An 8906-nucleotide genomic window follows, 5' to 3' on the forward strand; every position below is an offset into this window, starting at 1 on the left:
GCCTACTCATTATTTGCTTGAATGTTTTTTTTTACACCGATCGCAAGAATGCTTCTCAAATATGACGGTGGTCTGATTTATGTCTTAAGTGTATCAATCTCATTGGTCAAGTACTAATGTGTTGAAGTGTACCACGGGATCTCATTGGTCAAGGGGCTAATGGTCTGAGGTATAGTAGGGACCTATCACCGGTTCTCATTGTTCAAGGGTTATTGGTCTAGATTTATCACCGAATCTCGCTTGTCAAGGCCTAATGATTTCAGGTGTATCCCGGAATCTCATTGTTCAAGTACTAATGTGTTGAAGTGTACCACTAGATCTCATTGGTCAAAGACGAATTGTTTCATGTCTTTCACTTAATATCATTGGTCAAGGGCTAATGGTTTGAAGTGTACCGCCTGATCAATGGCTAATTGTTTGATGTGTGACACCGCATCTCATTGGTCAAGAGCTAATGGTCTGAAGTGTATTACCGAACCTCATTTGTGAAAAGGTAATGGTCTGAAGGGTATCACTGGGCGTCATTGGTCAGGAGCTAATGAATGTTGAATCACGGGATCTCATTGGTCAAGGAGGAATGGTTTGAAGTTTCGCTCGATCTCATTTGTCAACGACTAATGGTTTGAAGTGTACCTCCGGATCAATGATTCATTGTTTGATTGATTTATTTATTTATTTGATTGGTGTTTTACGCCATACTCAAGAATATTTCACTTATACAACGGCGGCCAGCATTATGGTGGGCGGAAACCGGGCACAGCCCGGGGGAAACCCCCGACCATCCGCAGGTTGCTGGCAGACCTTCCCACGTACGGCCGGAGAATTAATTGTTCGATGTGTGCCACCGGATCTCACTGGTCAAGGGCTAATGATCTGAAGTGTGTCACTGCTTATCATTGCTCATGGGCTAATGGTGTGAAGTATATCACCGAATCTCATTGGTCAAGTGCTGATAGCCTGAAGCGTATTACCAGTCTAGCGAGGGTCAAGACCGCTGCATCTACAGACAGCAGTTCTAAAATGTACTGGCTATTTGAAGAGATGAAGCTACATGCACCTCTTTTATGATCTGAACCCAGTCCTGACGTGTAAAAGTGATTGGAATTGTTGAACAACAGTAAATGTAACAATCCATTACATGCCAATAATGTTTAGGCTCGAATGTTTTTAATATCATTCTTGAAGCAAAAGCTTAGAATAATATCCTTTATTGGTTGTTAAAGTTTTGTTCCATTGTACAGAAACCCGTTGACTCTAGACATTATTACAGTAAAGGACTTCTATATTGATCCACAGGCAAAAATTCAAAAAGTTTGCAAGCCTTTGCAGACAACATCAATGCTTGCCTATCCTTGCGAAAACAAATAATATTTCAGAATGTTAAGGTTATTGAAAACGTACCTGTATTTTAAGTTGTTATCTTTAACGAAGGCCTGTAGTAACCTTTCACGAAGGTGTATTTAGCTGTTGTAAACTGCCTAGAACACTGGGTAGTTAAACGTATATATCATCTACAGGCCAAAGAAAATAACTCCCAACCGAGCGATGCGTATTTGAACAGGCTTGCGTTGCCGAGCATACGATCTGCAGTTGTACTGGTCCACGACCTGTGACAAGCCTTTTGACCCAGGCCTTTGTGTGACAAACCTACCTTAGCTTACCTGCCGTGAGACTTACTTGTGAAGTACCTTAACCTGCAGACTACCTCTTACCAGGGTCTTATTAATCGCTAACCTCTCAACGAACACTAGCCGCGCTCGGACATTAAAACCACAATCCGTGTTTATGACGCCTTTAAGTGCTATAAACCTGTAGCTGCATGTCTTGACACTGGCTAAAAGATGTAACGTCCACGCCGTGTTAAGGATTTTGCTTTCAATCACAATACCAGGTGTGTACCAGTAAATCAGGAGTTCGAGGTCCCTGGATATTTAAACGTTTAGCCTAGAGTTATGTCTGATAAGTGAGGTGCATATGCTGTTAATGAAAAATATAAATCGGCGTACATGTTGCTAAAATGAGTACGGAATTTTGTATTTTTAGTCATTCGTTTGTGACCCTTGCAATAAGGTTCTTGATTGTAATCTTGAGTTAATCTTGTTATTGTTTATTTTTCTGAGAGTTGAAGAATAAGACACCTATCTTGGTGTTGACATTATGAAATACATGTTTTGATATTTAATAACCACTGTAAACTTTTTATAAATGACTTGCAAATCTGTAATGAAATGAGTTTTTATTAAATCACTAATGGAATTAAATGTGCAACACGTATTATTTGATTTTAATAATATTTGCCTTGGTGAATTCAAACAGGACATCACTAACAGCGAAATAATGTCACTTTTACAAAATTACAATTCTCCGCCCAAGCAAAGTCACATAACATCTCCTGGAACAAATTGCATTATATCAAGGAACTATACCTATACAAGTCAATGTTGAAACTGTAGCACATACAGCTTTGTTACAAGTATATAGTGCCTTATCTTGCAATGCTTTACCCGGACTATGCACACAGTCCCATAATACATATGATACATGCCTAACATCTGGTAACGCTGTTTAGTGTAGTCAGGTGATATCTGTCTAACATCTGGTAACGCTCTTTAATGTGGTCACGTAATATATGCCTAACATCTGGTAACGCTGTTTAGTGTAGTCACGTGATATCTGTCTAACATCGGGTAACGCTCTTTAATGTGGTCACGTAATATATGCCTAACATCTGGTAACGCTGTTTAGTGTAGTCAGGTGATATCTGTCTAACATCGGGTAACGCTCTTTAATGTGGTCACGTAATACATGCCTAACATCTGGTAGCGCTGTTTAGTATAGTCAGGTGATATCTGTCTAACATCGGGTAACGCTGTTTAATGTGGTCACGTAATACATGCCTAACATCTGGTAACGCTGTTTAGTATAGTCAGGTGATATCTGTCTAACATCGGGTAACGCTCTTTAATGTGGTCACGTAATATATGCCTAACATCTGGTAACGCTGTTTACTGTAGTTACGTGATATCTGTCTAACATCGGGTAACGCTGTTTAGTATAGTCACGTAATATCTGCTCAACATCTGGCAACGCGGTATCGCATACACATTTATTCACCTAACATCTATTCAACACCTGGCACCTGTGTAATTGCATGTAGGCCTACTACCTGTTTCACACCTTGTTACGCGCTATACTACATGTACACTTGCGTAGTATCTGTTTCACATCTTGCAAAGCTGCATCAACACACAGGAGATTTCATACTATAAAAAGGTGCACTTTACCGTCACAGGCATGTCGGCTGCATTAGTACTTTGTCAAAGTTATCACATTACCATCAGCAATATGAGAAACATAACAGTATTGTGGCATTATCCAGTAACAGCCGTGTACTTAGCGCATGCTGACTTACCTCGTAACTACAAGATGTAGTAGCATCGGCGGTCACGACAGTCACATAGGTTAGCCTCCCTTAACCTGCTAAAATAAAATACGAGACAACTTACGGGTCAAACCACTAGTGAGTCAGCTAGTGGGGGTGTACTAGCAAAGAATTGATTAGCAAACAGGTTTTCTTCATCTATATTTTTACGCCATGTTTTCTGAGTGTTTATCAGTTGTCATGGGTTACGTGGGCGCGATGACATCAGTTGGTTCAGAGTAGAGAGGCTATAGTCGACACGAGGGGTAGTTATGAATTATGGATCGGTTTTAAGCTTCGCCCGCCTGTGTGTTCACTTATTGATCAGCGATAGCAGGCCGACATGGTTGGGCGGCCGTTAAGTTCTCTGGTCAGTGGAACAGATCGTACATAGTAACAGTTCAAAGTTCGATACTGTGTAAACATGTCTCAATTGTCACGAATGTAGTGACGTTAAATATGATTGGTCAAGCGCTTCTCACCCGACCCCTTCGATCGGTTAGTGACGCAGGGAACAATAACGTCCATTGATGTGATTCTCTTAAATCATTCTGCCGTGGAAGAATTCTTTGTGTGAAGTATTAATAATGATTAAATATGAACAAACTCTGTTGTAACTTCATAAGATAACTGTCTATTCTAATTTTAAAAAATGTTTTCAAAAGTAAAGAGAACCAAGAGGGCGTTAGTGAAATATCGTGACAAGTCGATGCGCGATCGGAGACATTGTGTCGCGGTTAGAGGAAAATGACAAAACTACATGACGATGAGGTTTGCGGTTGTGGTGTGTCGCGTCGCGTCTAGTGAAAATCGACCTTTGAGTACTACAAGTCGTCTTTAAATCGCGTGGGATAAGGGCTCACTTTTGGCTGGTTTTGTGTCACATATTTTCACTTTATTTTTGACTGAACGTCGTGTTAAACGCCATTTCTGTCATATCACAAATGCCTGAAGCCATCTTTCGAAACTTTGTACCTACCGTCAATGTTTGCTTAATTTAAAATCTCTGCAATATTGTCGACAGATGAATCTGTGCAAATGTGTCAAATGACAACATTTCTTCTGTAAAGTAAATAAACTGACCATATTTTTTCAAGTGAATATAGTGACAGTTTGTAGCTAACTCTGTCGTCACTAATTAGTGTTACTAGGTTTATCAACATATTTCAAAACAATAATGTTAAATTTTACAGAAAGTCTGTTGTCTAAGTGATGCTAGAATGTATTTTATTGTTATAAGACAATAGTGTGTCACTCAACATAATATTCTGTTAGTCTAATAGAGTACTTATGCTGAATTTACATATGTGTGTTATATTTAACAAAATAATCTGCTGCAGAAACAGAATACATTCTAGCATCACTGACATAACAGACTTTCTGTTATATTAAACGGATTAATTTTGTGATTGAACATAAATTACATAAATTATCATTTTATGGTTGGCAAAATTTTGGACTCCCGCTATAGCTCAGGGGCCACTTTCACACAACTTTATAAATCAAATTTTTTCGTAAAGGACGTCGTTTTATGGCGCTATAACACAGGCAACAGCGTTTACGGAAAAAGTTTCCAGAAATATGACTTCGTCTCTTCGGCAGTCCCAACCACTAGCCCTTTACCAGTGACATCGACCAGGTTCGTTTCCAGCTCCCACAGCATGGGTAATCTGCGCTGCAGGAGTTGGTTTATCATATGACTGGCCAGGTGTGCTGTTTTATCCAGAGATTTTACCGCTTTTTCTCCCATGAAAATAACGTACCCGACTCTATTTATTTATTTATTTGAATGGGTTTTTACGCTGTACCCACGAATATTACACTTACACGACGGCGGCTTACACGAAATCCGGACAGAGCTAAGAGTAAAACCACGAACATCTGTGAAATGCTGGCAAATCTTCCCAATGGCTAATGTTTCGTTTGATCATTAATCGATTTTTTATTATTGTTTAACACAATACTTGAAACTTTTTCACTCAGGCAAGAAACTCAAGACTCAAAGTTTTGAACCCTCACCTCTTGCGTCTTACAGCGGATCAATATTTGACCCGCATAAACTTCAGGGTTACGGTCTTGATGGTATCGGTTGTCAAAAATGGGTATATTTGTGTAACGTTCTAATCAACATCGTTACAGTAATTTTCAGGTTGTGTATGTCGTTAATTAGTTAATAGTTCCAATACCTGTCTGCATACGATGTATGGCGTTCATTTAGGATAAAGGGCATGAGCTACACACACACAAACACACACACAAACATTATTATTGTTGGCCAAACTCACGCATTTTTATTTTATATTATGGCGATCAGTTTTATGGGTGAAGGAAATCAGAGTGCGGAGAGTAAAGCAGATATCTTTGCGCAAGTTACTAGCAAGCTTTCTCACGTGTAAAATACAGGCTGACTCTCCGTTTTGCGCATATTTCATTTTTCCAAGCATCACTATATACACTTTAGTCCCGTTGAAACAGACGTGTTACTCTGATACTATTTTGATAAAATAAATTGTCAGTTACATCATTAAGACTATTAATTATTTTAATGTATATAGTGTTTATGCCTGTTTTCTGGTTACAGTTGACATGTAACCAGGCATATGTCATCAACCAGGTACAGTGTATAAGTCACGCTGCACAGGCGTACTCGAGTTGTCAATCGACGCCCTCACCTACTATCACAAACTAAATTTATGAGCTGCGGACAGATTATAGTGTACTACATGGGCAATAATAGAGTACCACGCCTGGTTACTTAAATACTGGCTCCTTATGTGTATTGAGTGTTGTGATACAAGTACAAATGCTCCAGGTGGTATTTGACCTGATCTTGTATTCGCCGACTCACTTCCAAAATGCCTTCGTTGTATGGTGCATGGTCTGGCAGGACCATACTGGTGCGCTCCAGAAATATTAAACCAGTCACAACTGTTTCTCCATACTCAAAGGGATAAGCTTTACTTATTTGATTGGTGTTTTATGCCACACTCAAGAATATTTCACTTAGAATATTTCGCTATGGTGGCCTATAGTGGTTAGAGCGTCCACTTCGAAGTCGGGAGATCCAGATCAAATCCGGGTCGGTCAAATCAGCCTTTAAAAGTGGCCTCAATGCTGCCTCGCTTTGGCCCTCAGCACTGAGAAGTTCGATTTGGAAGCAGGACTAGTTGGCTAGGTGCCAACACAGTGTATATATACATATATATATATACACACACACCTAATGACTTCTCGTCGTACGGTGTGAAAAGAGCCCGGGGAAACCCGCTACCAGATATAAGAAGCATTCACAGTTCTGTCCATTGGGGATGGCTTTTAGGTTGAAAACTTTCGAAACTCAGTTGCATACTTCGGATATATATGCTGGGAAAGTTCAACTCACAATATCAATACCGTGGCCAAACTATGGAGGTAGAATAAATAATCACACATGCTATCTAGTGTCATTAGTACGTCGTATGGGGCCTGTCTGTTTTCACTCGCATGGCAGTATACCTACAACAGGAGGAATGTTTAAGCAGAGCTAATCCCTTTCTTACAATGGATGTGAAGTCAAAAAGTGAACAGGCTCCAGGCGGACACCAGAGTATCACTATGTACGATCCCAGTCTTCCCAAAGTATCATCGAGTACCAGTCGCACATTTTCGGCAACCGATTTATATATGCGTTGCCATTTTACCGGCGTCGCCATTTATAGTCATGTATACATCTATAGTTCATAGCCTCAGGCATGGTTTCGTTAATATCGCAATTAACCGCTTCCTCAACGGACGCGACACCCGGCCCTGTACCATGCCAGCAGTCTACAGAGACCGCCTTGACCACGCCCTGTTGTTCCATGGCGTGTCAGCTAATCATGGAATTAAGTCAGCCAAATTCATCAGCCAATGCAGTTGTCCTAAGTCAAACTATAGCATCAGTAGATTTAGTTCATATTTTATGTACACTTAGGCAATTATTTTGGGGTTAAGTACAAAACTGAAGGCTTGGTTTACAGTTAAAGATGATATTGAGTCTTAAAACAGTTTAGAGCCATTCGGCCCTGGTCGCTGGTCCCTACATATGCTGACGTCAAAACACCACAAACATCTATCGACCCGGTATCATGCAACATATGGACACAAACACCATCGTTTTAAGAGTACTGACCGAACAGTGTGGAAGTACTAAGATTAGCCCACTGGTTAGTGCGCTAGCTCAGCAGAATGCCCCAAAAGTCTCTCAACAATGCGATCATTATCAGTTGAAGTCCAGCTGACTGAATAAAATAAATAAAACGTTAGGGTTGTCCCCGATTCAGATTTGAACCAGGAGATGTCGCTTTCCTTAAGGACGCTAGTCAACTCTTGACTAACCTGGTCATGATTCACTTTCTCGTGAAACATATGCACCAGACAGGTGCAGGAAGAAATAGTGAATTTGGCAATGAGACTACTACTATTCGTGTTACGATTCAAGCAATATACCAGTGGAACAAAAATCTGAAGTCCGGCAATGAAAACAAAACATACATACATGTACAGCTATAAAAAACATTTATATAGAAATAACAGGTGATGAGTTTTGATACGTAAGAGTGTACAGTAACAGCTCTATTTGTCTCTACATGTACATAAACATATTCTCTAATAATACACTAAATATCTTAACAATATAAAAAACAAACAAGCAAGCAAACAGTATAATAGTTCGTAACACAAGAACTAACCATACAGGCTCCAGATAGTGTTACATGTAGTTCAACTGAGGTTTATTTTCAACAATTTCTGATATTTCCTGATCTTCAACATGAAATATCCCACTGGAAAAGATGAAGATTGTTTTATGTTTGAGCAAAAGTTTGAGGTTTCAATAGCATAGGCTTGATAGTTCTTAACACCCAATGATTCCTGGGGTCATCCCAATTTTCTTCCAACCATAATGCTGGCTGCTGTCATATAAGTCAAGCATCAATCAGATAAATACATACATATAACATAAAAACCGATTATTTTATAGTCTAGCTGTATTTGACAGGTGGCATTTTCAAAGTATAATATCCATTCACCGACGGATGAAGTACAGCAATTTATTAATCTCATTTTCTCAGTTTGCATTTCCTTTTTAATTCAAGTTAACCGAAAGAGTGATGAGTAAATACTGCTCATACTGAAAAATTCACTGGAGACCTGTGACTGATCATTAAAACATTACTCCACGTTCCTTGTTACAACCTGAAGTGCGGGTAACTGTTGTGACTTGTACTATGTTGTATATTTACCTTTGCCCAAATCTCTACAGTGAAGATATTCAGTGTAGCAGAATACTGTAATGCACCTAAAGCTCAGCATTTTTCCAGTGACACATTTCGCTTGAGTCTGATTGATTCATCCCCCAAAGTACGGCTACGTACACCGTTTTTTTTGTGAAGTATGGTTAATTTCTTATTTGAAAAAACTTAAAGTGTTGGCATCAAATGTATCATTTTAAGGCCTTTATGTGGTT

This window comes from Liolophura sinensis, chromosome 9, assembly GCF_032854445.1.
Source record: "Liolophura sinensis isolate JHLJ2023 chromosome 9, CUHK_Ljap_v2, whole genome shotgun sequence".
Lineage (NCBI taxonomy): Eukaryota > Metazoa > Mollusca > Polyplacophora > Chitonida > Chitonidae > Liolophura > Liolophura sinensis.